Consider the following 27744-nt stretch of genomic DNA (forward strand, 5'->3'; position numbering starts at 1 on the left):
CGGAATGAGTGCTTGTAACCTTGCAACACAAGGTATGGAAAGACTTTCTCATAAACAGCTCAAGTTTATTGCGGTTACTTTTTCCTAACAGGCAATAATCCTTTCTCCTCACCTTTCCCTGACATAGACTGCTTTGCCTTTCTCTATCACTGCCAAAACTGGCCACTGTATTTTCTGTTCCTGCTTGCGTTATTCCTTGTTAGCACCCATGTGGTTTATAGGGGGAATTAAACTTTCATGTTTACTCTTTGTATGGTATATGACTACAAGATGCTAGATCCTTTAAAAACTACAAACCATAAATAAAAGTAGACCAACTGCAAACTGTATTAATGCTAAAACTTAATTTAAAACCAACATCACATTTAACAACAAACCCCTGAATTTTCTGGTTATGATTAAAAAAATGTTGGCCTTAAGACCAGGTGTGCTTGGGGCACTGTCTTCTGCTCATTGGGGTGCAGTCAATCTGTGACTGTGCACATAAACACACACTGAAGGCACATTCTCATTCTCCCTCCATAAGAGGGAGAATGGGATTGTGCCATCAGAGTCTCCAGACTAGACCATGGCTGAGCGTAGAGTCTGGTGATTGTGCTCCTTCAGGTGTTTCAGATTCCTGATCCACTTTGCAGTAGAACTGCTCCAGTCTCTTAGAGACTTTCCTTCAGGCGCTTCTGTAGATGCTGCTGCCAGTGCATTCCTGAATATGGGATTCCGCCTTCCTCTCCTGTGCTTCTCTTCTGCTCTGCAGCAGTTTCTAAAACCACAACACACAGATTAGTGATTCCATTTGTTGCATTTTAAAGGGGAAGTTAATTTTATTCAGTATTTTATTCACTGAAGTAATCTGGTTCATTCAGTAGCTATGAAGCTTCGCTGTGATTGGCTACTTACAAATGAGCTGCCATGCAGCCCTATGACTGAGAAATCCACTCAGCACATAGTGGTGGTGAGGAAGCTAAATCAGTTTCATAAACTGACATTCATACCTGAACCTGGCACCATGAGGACAGTCACTATATTGTGTAGATAATTAACGTTCAAAAGAAGATTTACTCTCTAAATGCAAACATAAAACAAAAAATGGCCATACACAGACCTGTTTAATCTTTCAACCTGATCAGGCCGATTAAATCTTTCAACCTGAAGTCTGGGAACAAGAAATGGATTTTTATTGCAGAAGAATATAATTAAAGGAAAAGCATACCCTTTGTATAAGAACATTTTGTCATTTTGTAAATGATAAGGATATTATTAAAATTCACTGAGAAGTTCTGTGACCATATAAAGACACAAGGCTACAGGCTGAGTTATACAGGGAACCATGACTATCACTCATGTATTATAAAGGATAATCTAACCCCTAATGTAAATGATAAGGATATTAGAAGTCAGTGAGGGGTTTTGTGACCATATAAAGGCACAAGGCTAGGGGCTTAACTACCAAAGAAGCAGACTGGTAAAAAAAAATCCGGTGGGCCCTAGGTCTTGTGGGACACCGCTGGGCCAGCCCCGATCCCCATGTAGGTATTGCCACTCACTCTGCTGCCTTCTCTCCCTAGGTGTGCATTGAGGGGAGTCAGAGGTAAGGGGTTGGCGGGCAGGGAGTGGTAAGCAGTTGGTGGGAGGAGCAAATGGGCAGCAAAGGCCCTTTGACACCCAGTCCATCGCTGTTACTAATTGTCCTGCAGATGGCCCTGGAAGGCCCTGCCCCCTGCTCCCAACCACTGTGTTGCAGACATGGCTATTTTCTGACTGAACTGATACTGCATGCCCTAACCTACAGGTGGTAGAAGGGCTGGACAGGAGCGGGGTGGACACAATGGGCCCAGAACTGGCATTTCCCTTGCTGCCTGGCCATCCATTCACCTACATGTAATGTTTGACCGACCACCGATAAAATTTAATGTAGGGAATAGATTCCCTCCTGGGCCCAGTCCCCTGCTTCCCTTGTAAAATAAAATAGGTGGTGAGACTTCAGGAGTGAATTGGAGTGTGACTGTCCTGACCTGGCTTGGGCCTCCCTAAAAAGTCGCCAACTGCTGAGCCAACAATCCACCCACACAGAGAGTGTTCACAGATGACACAAAGAAAATCACAGGTAATTCTTCACCTGCAATCATAGTGACATAGTAAGTTAGGTTGAAAAAAGACACACATAAATCAAGTTCAACCTTTTAACTCTTTTTTTAACCTGCCTAACTGCTAGCTGATCCAGAGGAAGGCAAAAAAAAACATCCTCTCCAATTTGTCTGAGAGGGGGAAAAAATTATTCAAAATGGCAATCGGACCAGTCCTTGGATCAATTTGTACTATGAGCAACAGCTACCACTGGTCACCTAAAAATTGTAAGTCTTTTGGGAGAGGCAAGGAATATTTGGGTTAGTTCACACGAGGAGATTCGGGGAGATTTTGTCGCCTGGTGACTAATCGCCTCGTCTTCTGTGAAAAGTCGCCGGCAACTTCGGGCGACTATAGAAAACGCATCGCCGCATGTGCATTAGCGCAGGCGACTTTTCATTGTAGCCTATGGGAAAAAACGCTGAGGCAGTTCGTGGGAGATAGTTGCTAAGAAGACGAGGCGATTAGTCACCAGGTGACAAAACCCCCCACGAATCTCCTCGTTTGAACTAACCCTTACAGTGAGAACACTAGATTATTGATTGGTAACACCTCTCCTAAATTCTATACCTGGGCCCTACCATCCAGCCAGTCACTTAAGTTTAACCGTTTAAGTGCCAGCAGAATTTTGCATTCAATTTGCCATATGTTTTCTGAACATTATGTGCATTGGGGGGATTTTTAGTTTACCAAGGAAAACTATACGGAGAGACCTGAAAATTAAGTTAACACATTTTAATTTGTCCTGGAAGTCAATTTTGCTACTGAATGAAAATGACATTTACTGCATTTTTTGTGGGGTAAAAACATAAAAATGAACATTTACCCCACAAAGCCATTTATTTTTGGAATGTACACATTCAGACTAATCCAAAATGGGTAACTACTGTATGTCTTTCTACTCTGAACTACTGAGTCGCAATGCTTTCCCAAAATTGTCGGTTGACAATATACCTGGAAGAGTGCTAAAAGCCACAAAATTATGTAAATGTGCATATATGTGTCTACACTTAGCTAATTGTGTGTTTTGTGCACATGTGTGTTTGATGAACTCTGGGAGCTGTACAGCGCTATCACGGACATACAAAACACTCACCCAGATGGACTGATTATCATCGCTGGAGATTTTAAATGGATAATGTCATGGGAAAACATGTTTTTTTCAAAACACATCAGTTAATAGTGCTACTCCAGCAGAATTCTGAACTGAAATCCAATTTTCAAAAGAGCAAACAGATTTTGTTATATTTAATTTTGAAATCTGTCTTGTGACTTATGCCTGCACTTTAGGATGGAACTACTTTCTGGCAGGCTGTTATTTCTCCTACTCAATGTAACTTAATCAGTCTCAGTGGGACTTGGCTTTTACTATTGAGTGTTGTTCTTATATCTACCAGGCAGCTGTTATCTTGTGTTAGGGAGCTGCTATCTCATTACCTTCCCATTGTTCTGTTGTTAGGCTGGGGGGGGAGGGGTGATATCACTCCAACTTGCAGTACAGCAGTAAAGAGTGACTGAAGTTTATCAGAGCACAAGTCACATGACTGAGGGTAGCTGGGAAACTGACAATATGTCTAGCCCCATGTAGGATTTCAAAATTTAATATAAAAAAATCTGTTTGCTCTTTTGAGAAATGGATTTCAGTACAGAATTCTGCTAGAGCAGCACTATTATCTGATGCATTTTGAAAAAAACATGACAGTATCCCTTTAATTATAATGTGAACATTGCAAATGATATATTCAGCCAATTTTAAATTATAATCTCAAGAAAATAAATGTATTTTTTAGTTTTAACAGTGGTGCATAGGCAGCCATCTCAGATCATTGTGCTTCCAAAAACAGCCAACACTGCTCAATGCAAATTTTCAAAGCAGCTGTTCTGTTCAATTGCCTTGGCAATTTTCCCTGTTTGGGTGCTGTTCTCATATCTACTACAAGGTGGAGCATGGGAGCAATTCTAGCAATGCAGACCATTTCCAAATTGAAACCTTCCCCAAAAATCTTTTAGAAGAATAAGTGGAGTATGAGGTGTCATGACCAATTGCCTCTTACTGGGTTCCCACAGCATCTCACTTTATTTAATGTTTGGGGTGTCACTACCTCTGCCTCTCACTGTATTCAAGTCCCTTGATCATTATTTAAAGATGCATACTGTATAGAGCTTTTACTGTACAAGCAAATTCAGCAAGCCTGAAGGCATTTGCACATGATGAAGTTTTTCAGCAGCATATTTTAGCTGGCATAAAAAGCCTGAACCCACCCATGGCACTTACAATTTACTTTAAAGTCTTTAAAGTACTTTACTTTAAAGTCCCTGACACCACAAGTGCATTGGATTCCCGTCCCAAAAATACACATTACAGCATTTTAATACCCACCTGTATTGGCCATTAGGGCTGTGGCACACAGATTATTTTGTCCTCAAGCTAAGCAAAGGAGCAGCTAAAATGCCCATTAAGTGAAAAGTACCTTGAGTGACAAAAATGGAGCAGTGAAAGGTGGATCTTCCCATCACCACTTCTTGTGCTTCAGTCACAACACATTTTATAATATCATAATATTGTCTTCCCATGCGATTTATATATTTGCCATAAAAGTATTTACAGATGCTTTAACAATACCCATCTGATCCCCCATGTTCCTCTTTGAGGGGGCTGCCATATATGAGCTTCAATAGTCCGTTAGCTTTAGAAACTCTAACTGACATGTTGAGAAGGGACAGTCAGGTTGACAAAAAAAAGTCAGGTTTAGGAACTTCAAGTAACAATTACTTACAAAAGCAGCCCTATCAGTGGAAAACGATCAACATGACCTATACGTAACTTTTGATGTACATTAATACTTTGAATAATAATTTTTAAGTGGCAGTATCACTCAAATCCTTCAGTTATAAACCCTTTGTTACATTGATAGGCATGCTGGGGGAAGAAGGGGAAGTTTGATATCACTCTTTAGGGCAGAGACACATGCGAAGATTCGGGGAGATTTAGTCGCCCGGTGACAAATCGCCTCTTCTTCGGGTGACTAATCTCCCCGAAAGGCCTTCCCACATGTGATTTAGATTGTAGCTGGTAGTAAGGCAGTTCAGGGAGATTCGCGTGTCTCTGCCCTTACTGTGTAGTACAGTAGTAAAAAAAAAAACATGTTTACCTTGACAGTTACAGCTTTGTCTGCAACATCTGAGCAGTCAGCTGCAAACCTTTGTTTAACTCATTACCTGCATTTACAAATAGTTTTGCCAAGTGCTAATGATTAGTTGCATCAGTTCCCCATACTAAATATATGGCCATCCTCTTCCTCATTGCCAAAATTGTGCCTAGTGCAGTTGATCATATGCCACTAAAGGATTAAAGGAGAATTCAACCCATAATAAAAAAAAACCTCCCCCCTACCCTGGGTAGTCTCGCTCTACGATATTCTGCACAATAGAAGTGCTACTGTATTTTAAAATTCCATAGGCGACAGCAGGTTTCCATTCTGAAGATTCTTTTGCAACATATTTGCACTGGATCTGTATCATCCATACATGAAACAGAGTCCTAAATGCATACTGAAACTCATTTCTGAACAAAGTTTTTGCTATCTCAAGTACTGTTCTTCTTCTTCTTCTTGACCAATAAACAATTCTTCATGTTCCTCATCTGTATCTGGGAGGTCTTTCCAAAGCAATATGTTTGCTCCTGAAATACAATGACATTTACTAAATCAAATTGTGAATTTTTCCCACAACTCTCAAAAAAAAATGTGCTTTTCCTATGCTTCTAAAAAGCTCTAAAAAATTCTAAATTTATTAAGTGTATTAAGTGAAAAACCACAAAAACCTCTAATGCCAAACTTCGCCAAGTAAAAGTTGTCAAGGTCCTCTAGAAGCCTGTGGGAGTTGCACTGATCTGATTGGACCTCTTTAAATCAATTTTGGAATTTTCGGGGGTTTTTTTGTTAGGATTTCGAGGTATTCATATTTTTTAGTGTATTGTTTAGTGCTTTTTTCAGTCATACTTTTTATATTCAGATATTTTAATAAATTCAATGGAAATTGTGGTTTTAGAGTTTTGTCCTGGTTTCAAAAACTTCTAAAACCACTAAAATCCGACATTTAATAAATAAGCTTCACGGTGCCTGAGAAATGCATCCTTGTCCAGATTCAGTAAGATCAGGTTTTGCTGCTGCCAAAGTCACAAAGCACATTTCTGTACTACTGTTCTGTCTGTAGGAAATTAAGCCACTTCCTGAATATAGAGATTGTTACACCAGCTATAGGGGTGTAAGGCCAAAAGGCCTCAGAGGTAGTGAGGACCAAGGGAGGAGGTAGCAAAAGTCCAAGTTCGAGGTACAAATAGGGATGAGACGAGAGAATGGTCAAACAGGCAATAATATCAGTCCAGGCAGAAGAGGTTCGAAGTCGAAGAATCAGGCAAGAGGTCGGTACACAAAATAGGCAAGAATATCACAAGAACACACCCAGGAATAGCAAGCTAAAACCTATAATTGGGCATAGGTGAATTCCCAGAGCTCCTTAATATAGTCCCAGATTTGGCGCCAATTTGGACGCATCGGCGTCATAACGTGCGTGCGGACGCGCTGGCGTCAGCGACCGACGCGCTGACGTGTGCGACTGACGCCGGCGCCAATTATTGACGCCGACGTCCATTCCGTCGCCGGCGACCAATCAGAGTGCGGGAAGAGGTCGTCATCATCCGGCTGCGTCCGTGAGGAACCAGGGAGCCGCCATCTTGGACGCCATCTTGTAAACTAATTTCGGACTCCATTACAGTACCCCCCTCCCTAGGGGGGGCCTCAGGACCACCTGGGTTAGAAGGAAACTGCCGATTAAATTTTCGGACCAGGAGAGGAGCATGGACATCCGAACTTCTTATCCAGGAGCACTCCTCAGGGCCGAACCCCTTCCACTCAATGAGGTATTGTAGGGTACCCCTCGAAACCCGGGAATCCAGGATTCTTTTCACCTCAAATTCCTGATGACCGTCCACCATGACAGGAGCTGAGGAGGAAGAAGAAGAAGAAGAAGTACCTGCAGGTTTGAGCAAGGAGACATGGAAGGCGTTCGGAATCCGCATTTCCGGGGGAAGTTGTAATCGGACCGCCACCGGATTGATGATCTCAGCGATGGAGAAGGGGCCAATAAACTTGGGACCAAGTTTAGGAGAGGGGACTTTGAGACGAATGTTCCGTGTAGACAGCCAAACCTTGTCACCGGGTGCATACGGAGGGGAAGGAATTCTTCTCTGATCGGCGAATTTCTTCTGGACCAAGGATCTTTTCTCCAGATTGACGACAGTGGCGTGCCAGATGGCTGACATGTGGGCAGCTTGGTCATTGGCGGCAGGGACATTGGTGAGTAATAAGTCCTGAGGAAAAGCCAAAGGGTTAAGACCATACATACAAAAAAAGGGGATTTTTCAGAAGAAACGTGTAAAGCATTGTTATGTGCGAATTCAGCCCACGGAAGTAGATCCGCCCAATCGTCTTGGCACAACGATACATGGCATTGAAGAAACTGTTCCAGGGCCTGGTTAACCCTCTCGGCTGCTCCATTAGACTGTGGATGGTAAGAAGAAGAAAATTGAAGAGAAACATCAAGGGCTTTACACAGGGACCTCCAAAACTTGGAAACAAATTGAGAACCACGGTCAGAGACAATTTCAGCAGGGAAACCGTGGAGGCGAAAAATGTGTTTAATAAATAATGAAGAAAGTTCAGGAGCAGAGGGGAGTTTCCGAAGAGGAGTAAAATGTGCGACTTTACTGAATCTATCAATTACCACCCAAATAACTGTATAACCAGAGGAGTTAGGGAGATCCACAATGAAGTCCATAGATAGATGAGTCCATGGGCGAGAAGGGATGGGTAACGGTAGGAGTAGCCCCTTAGGAGGGGAACGTCCAGACTTGGATATAGCACACACAGAGCAAGAAGAAACAAAGTCTTTGACATCCTTTCTTAGGGAAGGCCACCATACAAGGCGAGACAGAAGTTCAGTGGTTTTTCTGATTCCAGGATGCCCGGCCTGTTTGGAGCTGTGGGACTGAACCAGAATGGAATGACGGAGTTCAGGAGGGACAAAAGCAACACCAGCAGGGGTTCCTACAGGAGCAGAGGATTGAACTGACAATAACTGGGAGGCCAAGGAAGGAAATAGAGCAGCAATGATCTTTGTAGGAGGTACAATGGATTCTGGTTCGACAGAAGAGATATCTTCGAGAAGAAAGCTTCTGGAAAGAGCGTCCGCCTTCTTGTTTCTAGCACCAGGACGAAAAGTTAGAATGAAATTAAAACGAGAGAAGAATAGTGCCCACCTGGCCTGACGAGGGTTGAGGCGTTTGAGTGTCTGGATATACTCTAGATTTTTATGGTCCGTAAAGATGGTCACAGGGACGGAACAGCCTTCCAGCAAATGTCTCCATTCCTCTAGGGCAAGTTTAACGGCCAGTAACTCACGATTTCCAACATCATAATTCTGTTCAGAAGAGGTGAATTTTTTCGAGAAGAAAGCGCAAGGATGTAGTTTTCCATCAGTAGACGCTCTTTGGGACAAAATTGCTCCAGCTCCGACATCTGAGGCATCAACTTCAATGAAGAATGGCTGGCAAGGTTCAGGGTGTCTGAGAATGGGAGCAGAAGAAAAAGAAGCTTTAAGATTCTTGAATGCTTCCAAAGCTGAAGATGGCCAATGCTGAGGCTTACCCCCTTTTCGGATAAGAGAAAGAATGGGAGCAATTTTGGATGAGAACCCCTTGATAAATTGTCTATAATAGTTAGCGAAGCCAATAAATCTTTGGATAGCTTTGATACTGGTGGGGAGAGGCCAGTCCTGGATAGCGGAGATCTTGGCAGGATCCATTCTGAAACCCTGTTAAGAAAAAATGTAACCAAGGAAAGAGATGGACGATACTTCAAAAGAACACTTCTCCAACTTGGCAAATAAGTTATTTCTCCGCAGACGGGAAAGGACTTCTTGGACTTGAAGACGGTGCTCAGCAAGGTTCCTGGAAAAAATAAGGATATCGTCCAAGTACACCACTACGTATTGGCCCAGCAAATCCCTGAAAATGTCATTTACGAATTCTTGGAAGACCGCGGGGGCGTTACAGAGGCCGAATGGCATTACAAGGTATTCATAATGCCCGTCGCGGGTGTTGAATGCGGTCTTCCATTCATCTCCCTCTCTGACCCGGATTAAATTATACGCCCCACGAAGATCCAACTTGGTGAAAAGACAAGCCCCTTTGAGTTGATCGAACAGTTAAGAGATGAGAGGAAGGGGATAACGGTTTTTAATAGTAATTTTGTTTAAACCTCTATAATCAATGCAGGGCCGCAAACCTCCATCTTTTTTCTCTACAAAGAAGAAGCCGGCTCCAGCCGGGGAAGAGGAAGGACGAATAAAGCCTCTTTGCAGATTCTCTTGAATGTACTCCTTCATGGCATGGGTCTCGGAAGGAGAAAGCGGGTAGGTGCGACCCCTGGGAGGCATGGTTCCAGGAAGGAGTTCGATGGGGCAATCATAGGGACGATGGGGAGGCAGGACTTCGGCAGACTTTTTATTAAAGACGTCAGAAAAGGCTTGATAAACAAAGGGCAAAGAAGAATTTGAAGACACAGATGAAACTTTAATGATGGATTTGGTGGTAAACAATTTTGTTGGCAGAAAGAACTCCATCGGGAAATCTGAGACGAAGCCCAGTCTATTACTGGGTTATGAATATTCAACCAGGGCAAGCCAAGCACAACGGGAGTAGAAGGACAATCAATTAAAAGGAAGGACAGTCTTTCAAGATGCATGGTTCCCACAATAACAGAAAGTTCATCGGTGGAGTGGCAAATTGTAGCAGAAGACAATGGACGATCATCAATCACCAATGCACGAAGGGGAACAGCCAGAGATCGCAGGGGAATGGAATGGCTTTCAGCGAAGACTTTATCCATGAAATTCCCAGCTGCGCCGGAGTCAAGGAAAGCTTCAGAAGAAATCGTCTGGGTTCCAAAACGAATCTGCACAGGAAGGAGGAAGCGTTGAGCAGAAGAATGGGGAGAAGGAGCAATTCCACCCAGGTAAGTCTCCCCAGTCTTACCTAGGTGTTGGCGTTTCCCGGCTTCACTGGGCACTCATAGGCGAAGTGGGATTTTCCACCACAATAGAGGCAAAGTCCAGCCGCCCTTCTCCGAAGCTTCTCCTGTTCGGTCAGACGGGCCCGTCCGATTTGCATAGGCTCTTCCGCAGGCAGGGAAGAAGAAGAGGAAGCCGCAGGAGTAGGAGAAGGCAAGGTGGAAGCCGGATTGGGAAGGAAGGGTCTTTGAAATCGAGGAGCCAGAGTAGGTTGGAACCTGTGGAATCTCTTGGTTGGGGAGCGCTCTCTGTCGAGTTCAGCTTGAAACTCCCTCTGCCGAGTATCTACCTTTATGGCCAAGGCGACTAGATCTTCCCAACGGGATGGAATTTCCCTGGAAACCAGATCACTTTTTATGCGTATCGCCAGGCCGTTGTAAAAGGCAGCGTGATACCCGTCATTATTCCACGAAGTCTCTGCAACCAGGGTGCGGAATTCAATAGCGTACTCAGAGACAGGGCGAGTTCCCTGTTGAAGATGGAACAGGCGTGCAGAAGAAGCTGTGGCCCGACCTGGAGCATCAAAGACCACACGAAGTTCGTGAACGAAGGACCTGGCATTGTCGATAATAGGATCCTTCTTTTCCCATAGAGGTGAAGCCCACTCCAATGCCTTCCCTTGCAGGCGGGAGAATATGAAGCCCACCTTGGCACGTTTGGAAACGAATTGGCTGGGTGAGAGTGCAAAGTGGACCTCGCACTGATTGATAAACCCACGGCAGGCTGCAGGATCACCACTGTAGAGTGGGGGAGCCGGAATGCGGGGCTCGGAGACGTGGAGTGGAGCCAGAGATACAGGTACAGGTTCAGGATCAGCGGGTGTTAGAGCCGACAGCTTTGCCAGTATTGTTTCCAGAGCCTGACCAAAATGGGACTGCTGTACCTCATAGGACTGCATCCGGGAAGCCAGACCACGAAGCGCTCCACCGACATCAGGCGGCGCTGGATTTTCCTCCGAAGGGTCCATGGCCCAATTATAATGTAAGGCCAAAAGGCCTCAGAGGTAGTGAGGACCAAGGGAGGAGGTAGCAAAAGTCCAAGTTCAAGGTACAAATAGGGATGAGAGGAGAATGGTCAAACAGGCAATAATATCAGTCCAGGCAGAAGAGGTTCGAAGTCGAAGAATCAGGCAAGAGGTCGGTACACAAAATAGGCAAGAATATCACAAGAACACACCCAGGAATAGCAAGCTAAAACCTATAATTGGGCATAGGTGAATTCCCAGAGCTCCTTAATATAGTCCCAGATTTGGCGCCAATTTGGACGCATCGGCGTCATAATGTGCGCGCGGACGCGCTGGCGTCAGCGACCGACGCGCTGACGTGTGCGACTGACGCCGGCGCCAATTATTGACGCCGACGCCCATTCCGTCGCCGGCGACCAATCAGAGTGCGGGAAGAGGTCGTCATCATCCGGCTGCGTCCGTGAGGAACCAGGGAGCCGCCATCTTGGACGCCATCTTGTAAACTAATTTCGGACTCCATTACAAGGGGTGGTAAAAAAAATCACTAAGAATTAGATTTCTAAGTTGTAGTATATACATCAAATAATACTACTAGAAGAAGACCCTGTGCCTAGAGGGAGCCAAGGAGGTAAAAGGGGGCCCATGAGGCCCTAATTAATGAGCAATTTCAACATATATTGGTAAAACAGGACAACATCTGGCTGTTGTAGGCCCTAAAATGAATTTGCTGTGTGGCCCAGTAACACTGAGTTTTGCCACTGGAATGTTTAGATCTAATATACCAATGTTTTATGAATCTTGATATTTAACCATTTTTTGCTGTTTATGCAGGTTTTATTCTTAATTTAGAAAAATACTCTGTTTTCACAAGGGGAAGAATAATCCCCTTGTTCAACATGAGTTCAATGAATAGGGCTGCTTGAATTAAAGCTTCTTGAAGTTTGGTACTTGCGAGGTAGATAATTAGATTATTAGTACACAGGTAATTCCCCTAAATTCACCTTCATAATTGACCCCTACTAACAACAGTCACAACAAAGGGGTAAGAGGGTGCAGAATGATAATTAAATTATCACAGGGACTATTTATGGAGAATAATTCATTTGCCCAGTTGAACTAAAAAAAAAATACACATTTTTTATTAAAACAATAAGTAACAAAACTATGTTCGGCACAAGCCATATTCATTGTATTCATGTTGAACAAGGGGGTATATCGCTCATTTAATATACAAACAAGTTTTCTGGATTAGCAGTGCAGAGCAGATTTCAAATCCATTAGGGCTCTTACACATGGAAGCAGGCCAACCTATTCTATTGGTTTGTACTCACTGTGCAGGTAAGTGCCAATCGCTGGTGGAACACAGCTTTATCTGCTATGTTTGACACTTGCCTGCGCCACAGTGAGTACAGACTAATGGGAAATACAGGGCTGCATTGTTTCCCCATAGTGGAATACATGAATTATCTAGCGCAGGGGGATGCAAGGCAAATGTTTGTTTGTAAGAGGCCTTAAGGTCCCTTAAACACAAGAAAAAATCTATGCCAGAGGTAATAAAATTGTGTGTAATAAAATCTGGTGCCATATCTTTTTTATAAAACAGTGAAATACACTCACCATATGTCACAAGAAGAAATTCCGCCACTCTTTTTTCACTGGTTTGGTAAATGTTTATCAGTGTAATTTGATTAATGTGTCCCTAAAAAAGTCAATACAAGGAAAAAGAGAATAGCGAAATCTCCAAGTTTTGCGCTCTTCTTCACATTTTGATAAAAATGCACCTTGGCGTTAGATGATTTTCTGACATAAAGTTACATTTTATACACCACTTTAATTAAAATATTGGTCTGTCTCAATTTCTGTGAATTCCTTCCAGTTCATTAGATACTAGAGTCACATTTGGAAATTTTTAAAAGAATCCCCCAAGTCATGTTCACTGGAATGACATTGAAAAAATCCTACAAGCAGAATGTTTAACTTTGAAATTTGTGGGTATGTAAGTTGAAACACCAGTCTGGAGCCTATAGAAGGCACCTGCTGGGTTGATAATTACTTCCAATGCATAACTTGTATCCAGATTGTTCAAAACGCGGTGCATCTGACAATTACCAGCTGTAAATGTCTGAGGAATGCAAGAATGCTTGGTTAGAGCCAGAGGGGATAACAGATCTAAAAGGCAATGTATTACTGATCTATTTGCTGAGGAGGGATGCAATTTTAGGAGATGGTTGTGAATTGCCTACACAAAAGCTAGTGAGAGGAATGTAGCAGATTGTACCACTGCTCTGTACATAATGATGAGGCTCATCTAGCATGTGTGCCTCTGACTGGCCATTTTTTTAATATACAGAGGCAAAATAGAAGGAAAAATGTTGTCATAAGAACATGTCAGTGTCCCTTTAACAGGCACATTTATCAAAGCAGATATATATGTCAATTCATCAGCATGGCTTTGACAGCTTTGAGCCATCAAACACATTCATTCTCTATGAGACAGATTTATTAATTTTCATGGGAACAGAACCCATCATATTTAAATAGGGATAAGATTGGTAATTTGTAAAATGTTACCAATAAATGATAATGTGGTCCCTATGTATTTGCTTCAGGAGCACCACTACATTTTATATGAATAAGCTGTTAAAAAGCAATGTGTACTGTGCAGGAGCATAGATAAAATGTGGTCACACATCATTTCTGGCTCTTTGCACACCTATAGGAACAAACATACCTCATATGGAATATGACAGGTTCTGCCAATAATTATTTAATTTGGAGCTGCTGCACAAACATGTATAAAATTTAAATGTAAATAAAATATTTTACATTATGGCCTTTTAAGTGAGACCAGTAGTTCAGCTTTAAGAATAAACAGCCTTGTTCTCATCCAGGCTGCTTCCCACTCTTGTTCTATAATTCGCTGCCATCAACAGGTCAGTAGGAACATTTTGTTATGATGATATAATCTCGTATGATTTAATCTCTTCTCTACACGGATCTATATTCATGTTCATCTGCCAGCTATGTTTCCCAGGAATGCTGGACATGTGTAACTTAGCAGCCTTTTCTACACAGAGCACAGACGTACAAGGCCACCTCGTTCCAGTAAACACCTGTTTGAAGCTTTGCTACATAAAGAACAATGGCTTCTTTACCAAAAATCACTGCAGGGCAACACTGTGAAAATTGACTCTTCTAGTTTATAATTTTGAATGGCTGGTTCATGTAATATTTAACCTGTAGCTCTCCATTATTTTAACATACAGAACATAAGCAGAGGGTTGCAAGAAAGACCGACATTAATACATGAAGTTATTAAAAACCAGGAAAAAAACAACAATGAATATTTCCATTAATCTAGAAATACGAATTTCAAAAATATAAAAATGTTTTTGCAGTTAGAATAGATAGTGTTATTAGGCACCTTACTTGCATTAAGCTGGCCATAGATTTTGGACCATCTGTGGGCTCAGAATAATTGTCCCAGTTGTGTAACTAGATATTACTGGGCCCCACAGGAAATTATTTTTCAGGCCCCAAAAATGTTTTACTAATTTTTGTTGAAATTGTATATTGTAGGGCCTTATGGGGCCCCTATAGCTCCTGGGTCTCTAGGAGGGTCAGTTTCCTCTGTAGTTATGCCTTATTGTCCCACCACAAAATGTTTGCACCATGGTGATTGCTCGTTTAGCTGATCAGACAAATTTAACTCAATGAATGATATCATCTGTGCATGTATTGCCTACCCGACAATATCCATGGGTGACTATCACTACTATTTCTGGGACATAACTTGCATACGATTGCGGTCTGTCTATTAATGTCCAGAACATTGTCTGATATGTTATTTTTCTTATTTTATCTGAATGGCTAGTTATACAAAGAATAAAATCTGCACGTCTATGGCCAGCTTTAGAGTTCAGTATTATTTTTCACCCATTCAATATTATTTCTCCCTAAATAGGCAGGGTGAAAACATAATCTTGGGTGAAACATAACAGCACCCCCCCCCCATACAATTTGTGCTGCAGATAAAACAAGATGCCTACAGCTAAAAAATGTTCAACTGTATGTAATTTTCAGACATGTCTTAACCTTGATTTTAATCATGTGAAAGAGCTTTTTTCCCCATCATAAAAAAAATCTATTTTAGCCATTTATTCAATGCACCAAAAAAAACAACAACTCATAAGTACATTAAAGGGGTAAAATATAGTCAAACAAGAGTACAGTGATCAGGCATTTTGTAAACTCTTCAATGAATCTAGTTTTATTTGGATATTTTTTAGGCTGGATGCATCAGCTTCATTTCTTTGTTCAGCGTGTCAGCTATATATGGTTCTGTGGCCACATACAAATTCCTCTTCAGTCTCTGGCTGTTATAGTACTTACTGGTATATTACTAACAATATTAATTCTAGTACCTGAAAAAATTTTAGCTTAAGCAGGATTTGGGAAAGGTATAACCATGCCCATAAATATGTGCATTCTGGTATGCCCTCCAAAAACCAGTAACACATTTCAATACTGTGATAGACACTCTAGAATAGAATCTAATTTTTTCTTACTATGGGCAATATCAGGAAGGGCAAACAATTCCACAGCTATAGCAGACTAAGGGAATTGTATGTTCATTTGCATCAAAATAAAAAATAAAGTAATTTTGTAAGATTACGCAATTGAACTGTTTTGAACAGGACTGTAGCTAACAAAGTGGAGGTATTTTTGAGCATTTTATCACCACGTGAGAGGCAACAAAAGGCACAGTCTGACACTGGCCTAAAGGTTGTAGACTGAATATCCATTAAAACAATACACTACTAGATAAAGTTACGATGTATTCGGTGGATGAACCTTTTCCATTGTAGAGAAAATTGCCCATACTAGCCAACATTATCTGCCTGTGTATGTCTAGCTTTCATGCGTGACATAAGAATGCAACAGAGGAGACACATACTCGACCTAAAGCATCTGACTGAGCAGTACCACACACAGACTTGCTGTGGAACATCCAGAAGTGTCTATTGTTACAGGACAGGAGACAATGCGGTAGATTTATCAAAGAGTGACGTTAGAGATCTCCACAGTCCGCAGAGTGAAATACCACCTCTCTCCATTCATTTCTATGGGATTTTTAAAGGTGTATTTAGTGTGATAGTGAAAGTTCACCATTTGATAAATATGCCTTTAAAAAACCCATAAAATTGAATGTAGAGACTTTCCAAGCCGCTCCTCCATTCAGAAAGCACAGGAAGCAGCAAGGCACATAGATTTGACGGGCCTGCTGCTGCCTTGGGGCCCCTGGGCGACCCAGGGGCCCATTGTTCCTCGCCGAGGCTCGTTGCCTAGGGGCTGGGGAACCTGGGGGGACATGTCAGAACGGAGCGAGTAGCTTTACAAGCCACTCCTCCATTCAGAAAGTGCAGGCAGCAGCAGGGCACATATATTGCACGTGTCTGCTGCTGCCTTGGGGCCCCTGGGTGATCGCGACCCAGGGGCCACTTGTTCCCTGCTCCTGAAGCAAATACACAGGGACCACATTATCATTTATTGGTAACATTTTACAATGCCTTGGGGCTGGGGAACAAGTCAGAATGGAGCAAGCGGCTTTACAAGCCACTCCTCTTTTCCCAAACCTGCAAATGCTGCAGAACGTAGAATCTACGTTATGTGGCATTTCAAGTTACTTTGCCACATAACGTAGATTCTACAATCTGTGGCATTTAGAGGGTTAAACTGAAAACTTTCGATAATTATGCCCATGTACTTTTAAAATTTAGATTTATTTATCTCAGCATTTGTTACAATTTGTAAGGAACTAAGACGAGATCTATATGTTTTTAAAGTAAAATACATCATAAAATCCACCTAAAATACAACACACAACAGTTGAAACTATAATAAAGCCACCAGGTAAACTAAAGCTAGTGTCTAAAACAGACACATACTTGGCACCTCAAAAATATGACCCCAGACCCAGAGTCAAAATTAAGTGGGAAGGTAGTGGCATCCACCTGGTGCCTGACAACTGGGAGGAGATAGAGGAAAGCCTTTATCTCCCTTTAATAAGCACAAGAGACAGGCTCATTCAATTTAAAATTATACACCAAACATACTTGACACCAAAAAAACTACAACTCATGGGCCGCCTAGAACATTCCAGATGCCCTCGCTGCAATTCACCCCAATATACAATCATTGAAATGGTATATATTAGTCAAGGGGGATATTTTTTAAAGATCGAATTTTAACTCTAATAAATTTGAATGTACTCACGAATTGAATGAGAGGTTATTTATGAAAATTCGAATCGATTTCGAATCAAGTTTTCCTTCAAAGTTCAAATTTGAAGAAAGTTATTATCTTCAAATGATTCATTGATTTCAATATGAACTTGGCAGGTTTTAGCTGGCGAATAGTCGAATTACAACTGCTTCTAGGGTTGAGGTGTGATAAATCTCATATCCGAATTCTAATTCGAGTTGGTGGTTTTAAATCCAAATTTGTGAATTTTGACCAAAAGAAAAAATTCTAATTTACCATTCAAACCTTTGTAAATCTGCCCCCAAATGTTTAGTTTAGTATATGGAAGAGCTCAGGCAGCAGCGCCCCACTAGGCACCAGGGGCAGAGCAAAAATGCTGCTTCTGGTACTTTAAGAGTGAATTTCCAGGGGAAGGGGGGGCAGCAGCAACTGCTTCTGCCTCATGTGGCGGAGAGGCCAGGATCACCCCTTTTAACGTGCAACTTTTAATTAATGTAAAATAGAATGTTAATTATGCAAGAACACAAATCTTGATGGAGTTCATATTTAAAAGTGGAAAAAGAATACAATTCAGGACCAGTGTTGTAATAACACTGGTGCAGCATTGCATTAGTAAGAATTTCTTAGCCTGTGTGTGATGATCATTAGTCTGAATGAAAATCGAGCAGATGAATTTTGACACATACTTGGTGGGAGGAATATCAGTAGCAAACATCTCCTTTTCTGTACCAGCCAGTAGCTGAGCCGTCATTCCTTGATGCTCAGCACCTGCTCATAGAACCTGCAGCACTGCACAGAAACACGCTTGTCTTTAAAGGTGAAGGTCCCAGTTGACATAGTGCCAGTTTAGCTCTGGGGAAATTCAAGACAAAACAAGTGTCACAGATTAACATGTTCATTGCCTAAAGTCAGAAGAGTGAGTCATTGTTCACTCACTTGGGAGCAAAAACATTTTTGAACTGTAAACAGAGCATATCACTGTTCCAGGAAAGAATGGAAATAAAACCCATGAAAAATAACAGTTATTTTTCTCTCCCCAAATAACAACTTCCTTGTAGCCGCCTCTGTTCTTTCTTTGACTAAGTCTGGCTGCTGTCATGTACTTTGTGTCCTGTACAAAGCAAAATTGTAGCAGGTCTCTGCACTCAAAAACAGAGTCCAGGCATCTGCAGCTCCCCCATGAATACAGTGCTGCCTGCCACTGCCTTAGCCAAGATTATGTTACAATTACTACACCCATTAATACTCTTTCTCTAGGTTTTGCAAATTATGCATTATTATTAATTTACATTGCACCTACATATTCTCCAGTGCTCTACAAAGAATATACACCATTAGCCTCCATCCCTTTCCCAGTGCTGCTTTCATGTTTGGTATTGCATTCACACACACACACAAAATGGTCACTGGTATCAGGTATCAATTAACATGCCTGTATATTTTAGAGTGTAGGAAGTAATCAAGTACCTAAAGGACCCACACAAGCACAGGAGAAGAAGAACATACAAACTTCTTGAAGATAAAGCTGTGTTTGGAATCAATCCTAGGACTCCAGTGCTGCAATAATAAAAAAAAACAGTATATTTCTAAAGCTACTGGTCCTTTAATAGAAAGAATCAAACAGAAAATATAAGCTCCATTTAGGTAGCCTCTTCCATTCCAAAGTATGTAAAAAGTATACGAATATATAAACTAAGTATAAAACCGAGTATAATTACATATATTAAATCAGTGTCAGACTGTTTTCCTGGTATCCCGGTGGGCCCAGGTGTCAGTGGGCCCTCATGCTGCTAAACATTTGGCTTATTCCATGGCCATTCCCTATTTCTATGAGAACAAAGGCTAAATTGAAGGAATAATGTACTATAGTTTGTAAAGAAAACAGACTAGGAGAATACAGGTTGAGTGAGTAGAGGAAGAATAAAAGTAGAGTGGGCCCCTGGTCTAAGGTTTTTGTGTGGACAAAAAGTTCAGAATTACATTTTGAGAAAATAATTCACATTTTTAAAAATGAATTCCTATTTCTGTAATATTAAAAGAATACCTTGCACTTGAGCCTAAATAATATATAGTAGTAAGACAAAACAGAGGCGCTTGGCGTGTTTATACAAAGACACTGTTGTTTTTGCTCCCGTTCCATATTGCCTGATGAAGCAGGAAATGCCTGCGAAACGCGTTGCAATACTGTTTTGTGAATAAACTATTATTGAAAATTACCACTTTCGTTGGTGTCTGCTTGGAGGAGGTAAGTTCATTAATACCTCCTCTGAATTACCCATTGGGTTTTTAAGTGCTTTTAGCTATTTTTATCCTTTTGGCGCCTCTGTTTTGTCTTACTACTATATCGAGTCCACCCCGAGTGGAGGGGTATCATCCCCTTTTTCTTCTTCTACAGAGAGCGACATTTTATTCCTGAGTGGGGTCAGGATAATCTCCCCACCTGCCTATACAGTGGTTGCCTATCGGTAACCCTGGTTTGTGAGTATTAACTTGTTTACTCTACCATTACTCCCTGTAAAAAAACCTTGTTATAGAAACAAGGTTTGTGCTACTGCCACATCAAAATGAATAAATGTGGTACCACTTAATGAATAAGCATTAAATCATAAAATACCAAATAAAGTAAAGAATTAAGGAGAAAACACTCACAGTTCATCTCAGTCCCAAGGTGCAAAATCAAAATTACTGTGTCCAAATAGAATGTGAGGGTCTCCAAAAATACGAAAACAAATGTAAAAAGTAGAAAATTTATTAGGACATGATACCTAGCGCGTTTGTGCCTATTGGGGCACTTACTCATAGGATAAATGGCACACCCCTGTACACATATTATATAGGGGTTGTGACCAATCACAAAGTTACAAACCTGTTACCAATCCAATGCAATTAGTCAAATTCCACCTAATGGTTAGAAAGCTAACTGTTACATACATGCACAATGTACAAAAAAGATACACCTCAAACAGAACAAAAAAATTAAGTGAAAAATCACAAATAAAGAAAAAAAGAAAATGTGTATATATATATATATATATATATATATATAAATAAAGCAATCAGATAATTGCAAATAAAGAAAAAATAGAAAAACTAGAAGAAATGAAACCAAAAAATTAAAAATAACATTACCAGTCTAGTTTGATAAGGTTTTCTAAGTATATATATTTACGAATACAAAATGAGAAACTAAGTATACTCAGTACTCATATAGGCTAGCCTACATCAAAGAACAGGCCTTTGTTGGAAAAAGTATATTTAGATGAAATGTGTATAATTTAAAAGAACAAAATATTCAGAAAAACAAATATTACTCAAAAATAATTACCTAAAAAAAGAAAAATTACCTAAAAAAAGCATGTGACATCAAAGTCGCTGTTTAAACCAGAGGGTTTCCTACTTCCTAAGAAAAATATCCACTTAGTTTCCAAACGGAGTCGTTTTGGCAAAACGTCTCCCCCTCACCACTCTATCAATACCTAAAACCGACTACTTGAAAGAAATTTAAGCATTTTAAGAACAGATCCAGCTTTAGATCAGGTACTCGATTTAGGGTACAAAACAGTTACTCGTGGTACTCGCACAATAGGTAACTCACTTGCCCCCAGTTTGGTCCAAATACCTACCACTAATACCAGTTGGTTAAATACCAGGGGCATGTACAAATGTGGTGCATCTAGATGTTTAACCTGGGCGCAAGTCACTAAGACCAAAGTCTTCAGGTCAAGTGTAATGGGACGCCAATACACCATTAGATGGTATATCAATTGCAACACTTCATTTGTTGTTTATCTTTTAGAATGCAAGGTCTGTAATATCCAATACGTAGGTCAAACCTCTCGACCTTTGAGAAATCGCATTAGGGAGCACATTTTGGACATAAGGAAGGGACATAGTGATTCCCAAGTAGCAAAACATTTCCAAGAATGTAATGGAGGAGATATTACCAAATTGTCGGTTTTAGGTATTGATAGAGTGGTAAGGGGGAAGCGAGGGGGAGATGTTTTGCCAAAACTACTCCGTTTGGAAACTAAGTGGATATTTTTCTTAGGAAGTAGGAAACCCTCTGGTTTAAACAGCGACTTTGATGTCACATGCTTTTTTTAGGTAATTTTTCTTTTTTTAGGTAATTATTTTTGAGTAATATTTGTTTTTCTGAATATTTTGTTCTTTTAAATTATACACATTTCATCTAAATATACTTTTTCCAACAAAGGCCTGTTCTTTGATGTAGGCTAGCCTATATGAGTACTGAGTATACTTAGTTTCTCATTTTGTATTCGTAAATATATATACTGAGAAAACCTTATCAAACTAGACTGGTAATGTTAATTTTAAGGTTTCATTCTTCTAGTTTTCTATTTTTTCTGTATTTGCAATTATCTGATTGCTTTTTATATATATATATATATATATATATATATATATATATATATATATATATATATATATATATATATATATATATACACACCTATACACATTTTCTTTTTTTCTTTATTTGTGATTTTTCACTTCATTTTTTTGTTCTGTTTGAGGTGTATCTTTTTTGTACATTGTGCATGTATGTAATGTTTCTAATCATTAGGTTCAATTTGACTAATTGCATTGGATTGGTAACATGTGTTTGTAACTTTGTGATTGGTCACAACCCCTATATAATATGTGTACAGGGGTGTGCCATTTATCCTATGAGTACGTGCCCCAATAGGCACGAAACGCGTTAGGTATCATGTCCTAATAAATTTTCTACTTTTTACATTTGTTTTCGTATTTTTAGAGACCCTCACATTCCGTTTGGACACAGTATTTTTTTTTTTTTTTTTACAAGTAATGTTAGTCAAAGATTATGCAGAATACATGCAAACTCAACACTAGCTAACCACTAATAAAAAAAATTATATACCGGAAATCAAAACTATGGAGAAAGGCAGTTTATTGACAGTAAACAAACAGAAATTGGATTTCAGCTAGCATGCTAGGAAAAGCTCCTGTAAGTGTCCCAGTTACCATAACAATATAAAGACTGGTAACAATTTAATAATTTTTATACATTTGGGGGTGGGACAGATCTTAAAATTCCTAGCAATTATACTGTGTAACCCTGTTGAAAGAAACAAAAAAAAATATTTTATACAATGATACAATGATACAACCACTAGATGGTGCAGTCTAATTGTTTTGCCCATAAAACATAAAATGAAGAACACCTTTGGTTAGTTTTTGAATGAAATATTTGTGAATTTGATGTTCTTTTAAGGGCTCTTACAAACGGATATTTGTACCTGGATTTTTCCTGTGCACCAGCACAGGGGGAAGACAGAAAGAAATGCAGGTCTGTATTTTCTATGAGATCACACTCATTGTGGCGCAGGCAAACGCCGAACGCAGCTGGAACACAATGTTGTGTGCCACCACATGGGAAAATAGGCAGAAACACTTGTGTGTAAGAGGCCAACTCCAGTAATATTTCGAAAAGGGAGTCAGTAATGATTTTTATGGTGTAGTTTTTATTTCTAAATTACACTGTTTACATTACATATAATTCACTCTACCATATAAAATTGCATTCCTGAACCAACAAGTGTATTTTTTTTTTAGTTGTAATAATGGTGTGTAAGGCAGCCATTCAGGTCATTTTGCCTGGGCATGTGATTTCAGAAAGAGCCAGCACTTTAGGATGGAACTGCTTACTGGCAGGCTGTTGTTTCTCCTACTCAATGTAACTGAATGTGTCTCAGTGACAGGGCCGGAACTAGGGGTAAGCAGAAGAGGCAGCTGCCTAGGGTGCAACGATTGGGTGGACGCTGGGCAGCTACCTCTTCTGCCTACTCCCAAACCTGGCACTAGAATTGCGCCGAGTATGGCCCTTCTGCATATGTGAAAGCTGTTGCCACTGATGCGAGCACTGATGCCGCGCATGCGAGCGATGATGCCGGCCCGTGCATGCGCAGATGAGTGCTAATGCCTCGCATGCGCACGCAAGCACTGGTAACTCGCATGCACACGCACTGATGACTCAAGCGCTGATGGCGTGCATGCGCGCGCGTGGAGCAGCGATGGGGGCGAGCTGATTGGCTGGACTGCCTTGGCCACCCGATCAGCCAGGCCCGCCTCTGCTCAGTGGGACTGGGATTTTTACTATTGAGTGCTGTTCTTAGATCTTAACAATGAGCTGTTATCTTGTGTTAGGGAGCTGTTATCATGTTACCTTCCCATTGTTCTGTTGTTAGGCTGCTGAGGGGGGGGAAGGGGGTGATTTAACTCGGACAGCCCTTCGAAATACCGGGCTATCAGGGTGAAATCCTGACAGATGGCAACTAGGCCGGACTGGCAATCTGTGGGTTCTGGCAAATGCCAGATGGGCTATAGTAAGATCCCATAGACAGTCTCTATTTAGTGGGCTGCTGGAGGACTATTGGGCTTCTTTTTACTTGGAATGCAAGGGCCTATTTTGACTCCCAGTCCAGACCTGGTGGCAACCCTAGTTAAAGGAGAATTCAACCGTTTTTTTTTTGGCTGCGTGGAACTCCGATGCCTGACTCTGCGCCGAGGGGTAAGTATAAAGTATGGGGCATTTTCCCGGGGGCAGCTATGCTGGGGGAGGAGGGTCTATGTGGGGTGGGGGGGTAGAGTTTTTTTTTTTTTAAAAAAACTGTTGAATTCTCCTTTATGACAGGGGCTGCATATAAGCTTATGAGAGACAAAATAGCAAAATCTCTAACTAAAAATAGTGTTATTTGAATAATAACTAAGCAAATAATTCTAAGCAACTTTCCAGAATACATTACTTCGCATATGTTATTGTGTTTAATTGCAAGAATCTATCCAATCGCTATTTCCGCCCTCCAAACTTCCCTTTACTGTTTGAATCGCCCGCAGTAGGCAAAACTTTTCCGGTTGGCAAAAGCCGAAACGATTTCGTCCAATCACATAATGGCGTCTCTGCCCGTGCTCTCTCTTGATTGGCTCCAGCGCAAGACCGGCCTCCCATTGTACTACTTGACCCGTAACTGGCTAGTGCGACTGACAGTCAAACATTAGGGCTCATTCTCCTTTTTATCCCTTACCAAGCCTCTTTTGTGTCCACTTCAATAACGCCCTCTTCATTGTAGCCGTCCTCCTTTTGGGTTTTTTCTTGCTCCCAGGCAACGCCTTGAATCCATCTTTTATTGGCCAACTCGGCTGTATATAATCACCTCGGAGCTATGCCATTGGTTATAAGCTTACAAAGTAGGTGGGGTTTAAACTATTCCATAGGGAATAGTAGTTGCAAAAGGAGATCCTTGTCTGCGATTTATATGGATTGCAGGGGATGTCGGTGAGGATGCAGGGAGCAGCAGGGCTTGGGGGAAAACAACACATTCAGCTGGTTTAAGGTAAAATGCGCCTTTTATCTGCGGCGCAACCTATTATATAGGATAACTGGCAGAAATAAATAAGGTTTAAACGGGGTGTGTCGGGTCCCCTGAGACAGAGCATCACATGCAGTGAGGGAATGCAGTGTGAGCGAGCCGGGGGCCCTTCACGGGACTGAAGATAAAGAAGGCTTGATCCATAAATCCAGACATCCGGTGCTAGTTTGTCCTTTGCGTTTGCGTAGATCCTCAGCTTGGGATGCACCTCTGTTTTGGTAATACATTAAACGCGTATCCATCTCATACTGGCTACTTGGGGATGCTGGGAGCTGTAGTATGTCACTGGAAGCCGTATTTGGAAGATCCACGTGCAAGTTATGCAGAACAAAAGAATACTTTTCCTAGCAGCCGTAGAGCGCCACACTTCTATTTCTTGAATTTAATTTAATTTTTTTTCATTAGAAATCTGCTGAAAAACACACGTGTACAGATCACAGAGTGCATTCTAACCCATGCAATGTCACACTCAATATATTGAAGAAGAGTAGAGATGACTTTAAAGAAACACTTCCCTTGGTGATCAAATGATCCATGATTTCAGCAATGCTGAATCTTTATAATCTGAACATCCTTCTCTTTCAGACATGGGTGACTTACTTAAAAACAAAAGTAGCTTAATTCTCAAAGCAATTTATAACTTGCCTAGTACATGGACAGATTCTTCTGTTTATCCTGCTTCACAGTTGGGTTTGATGCCTGGTTGTTGAAAATTATGCTAAATGCATTTTTATCAAAGTCAAGGAAAAAAAAAATGAAAACCTGATTTTCAACCCTGTGACTCGTCTTAACTGGCAATCCCTAATGATATCCCTGTGTCCCGGACAGCAGGTATTTTCGGTCTTTCATCTATGGAAGGATAACTGTTGATGTTGGCAGTTGTAGTTTTAATAAGAACTGGATTTTAAAAGATTTCTACCCTGTGCTCTGTGTACAGATGCATCAGGTCCAGTGGACGATGACCGTAAACTAGAGACAGGGACTGTGATTCCAGAGAAGAGCAGTCATGAGTTGGAAACATCCTCGTTGCTATCATTAGGCCAGTTCCCATGTTGCTTTTAACATTCATCCAGGTGTAAAAGTCCAAATATGTGATGCATTGCCCTGATTGGTAGTTGTTAATCATGCAGTATGGGAGGGGGGTGTATATGTTAATTGGTTTACCTTGCAATAACAAATTCACTCTTGATTGCAAGTTCTAGAATCCAATTTCCTGTCTCGTTATCTGGTCCCTCTACCCTTTTGAAGTGTAGAAGGATGGAATGGCTTTCCTTTCTGGCACAATCCAACCCCCTTCCTTTAACTTTTTGTCAGACCCTAAATCAGTGGTGCCCAGACTTTGTCACCTTGCAATCTACTCTTGCCATCATGAGATCTACCTTAAGAACTAATAGCAGGATGGCACAGAGGCAATTCCATGTATAAATACCCCCAATACGCCAATGTGCCGAAATTCGACGCTTCCGTGAGACAATTTTTTCTGCCAGGAACTTTAAGGTAATCAGCTGGTAGACTGTGATTGACGTTTTGGGCACCCCTATCATTCTCTAATAACCCTGCCGTAATTTTAGAATTACTTGTATTAGATATACCTGCCCTAAGTCATTCTCTCTCTCTTCTGTTTGGTTTTTCCTTTCTCTTCTCTCTTACCATTTCCTTATCTTGTTTTCTTCCTTTGTACTGTTCCAGGGACCAAAAGTTTTTGCTTTATATCCGGAATTCTGATAGCTTTTGGATGCTACTGGGTATTGTACTGTATAAACAGCTAGAAACGCAGGAATAAGAGGATTGACAGGCGATGTGTTTTGTTGCTGCGACAAATGGTTCATCTGTCATTACTTTAAAGGTGGGCAAGCACGGTGTCAGCATAAGGCTGAATGGGCAGTATTGTCTGTTGTGGTCACGCATGACTGTATTTCTGCTCTTTTGCATGTGACCGGAAGTAAGTTGGAATTTTGACTTCTTTCATTTCCTCATCTGCACTTGCTCTCCTCCAAATATTGGCAAATTTCAGTTTGATTGGTTCACAGAATGACCTGTCCAAACTGAACACTAGCTGACACACATTACCTTGGTCAGGCATTCTAACCAATATCTGCCAAGCTGCCCGACCAAACTTTGCTTGTACAACCAGCAAAACAGAGCTATTTTGGAAACATTAAGCAGGATATAAAATTTAGAGCTTCCTGCACGGATATGCTGGCTCTGCCAAAAAAATCTTCACTGCAGGAATATGTTTTCCTGCATTGTTCTCTTCAAAGGCAGGCTTGCAGTGTGTGTGTGTGTGTGTGTGTGTGTGTATAAATGTTCTTACGTTGTGTAAAGGAAGGCATGTGACTGCTTCACTTGGGTTCAGCAGCTTTCTGACCAACAACTCATGTTCTCTACATGTATATTTTAGCCTGTCAACAAAGGAATGCAGTTTGTTTGTACAAGATACAATGTAATGGATCATAAAAGAAAGCACCCAGTGGAAATTATAACCAGGGTAAGAAATGTTGCCCTGCAGAGGTTTTATTTACTGGTGTGAAATGCAAGTGCAACAAATCTTTTGGTAAAGAAGAGATTTTATTTTCTCTGTTCATTTTATAAATACACTTCTAAAGGACACGAAGACTTTGGCATTTCATTTCAATTGTTGCTAAACTGCAACTCCCAGCATCACCTATGTAGCAGAGCTGGTTGAGGAATACCGGGAGCAGTAGGGAAGAGGGTTGCTTAACAGCTGTGGTCTTTACTTTCTTTAGCTTGATATTTTATTTTTTATTAGCTAGGCTTGTAAACTGACACATTCTGATAGCGTTTGAAAATATACATAACATATGTTTTAATATATTGCCCTGTTGCATT

General features: G+C 41.0%; 1 protein-coding gene, 1 long non-coding RNA gene and 1 pseudogene across 8 annotated transcripts in view; 1 reads left to right on the forward strand and 2 right to left on the reverse strand.

Annotated features, from left to right (window-relative positions):
• Positions 1 to 77: 77 nt before the first annotated feature.
• On the reverse strand, positions 78 to 24673 carry LOC108709483. Its single transcript, XR_005965811.1, has 2 exons — positions 24550 to 24673; positions 78 to 760 (listed from the first exon to the last, which is right to left on the reverse strand). It is a non-coding gene; the product is annotated as an uncharacterized LOC108709483 (long non-coding RNA).
• LOC108709482 lies at positions 4929 to 18319 on the reverse strand (annotated as a pseudogene).
• srgap2.S (SLIT-ROBO Rho GTPase activating protein 2 S homeolog) overlaps positions 24012 to 27744 on the forward strand; it is a 113004-nt gene continuing 109271 nt past the window's right edge. The window contains exon 1 of one of the 7 annotated variants that reach the window (XM_041583880.1): positions 24012 to 24035. The gene's annotated coding sequence lies outside the window, so the exon portion shown is untranslated. Of the gene's footprint in view, positions 24036 to 24704; positions 24859 to 24967; positions 25113 to 26053; positions 26392 to 26590; positions 26741 to 27238; positions 27383 to 27744 lie in introns of those variants that run through there. The other 6 variants (XM_018249381.2, XM_041583881.1, XM_018249382.2 and 3 more) reach the window with 6 other exon arrangements.

This window comes from Xenopus laevis, chromosome 2S (genome assembly GCF_017654675.1).
Source record: "Xenopus laevis strain J_2021 chromosome 2S, Xenopus_laevis_v10.1, whole genome shotgun sequence".
Taxonomy (NCBI): Eukaryota; Metazoa; Chordata; class Amphibia; order Anura; family Pipidae; genus Xenopus; species Xenopus laevis.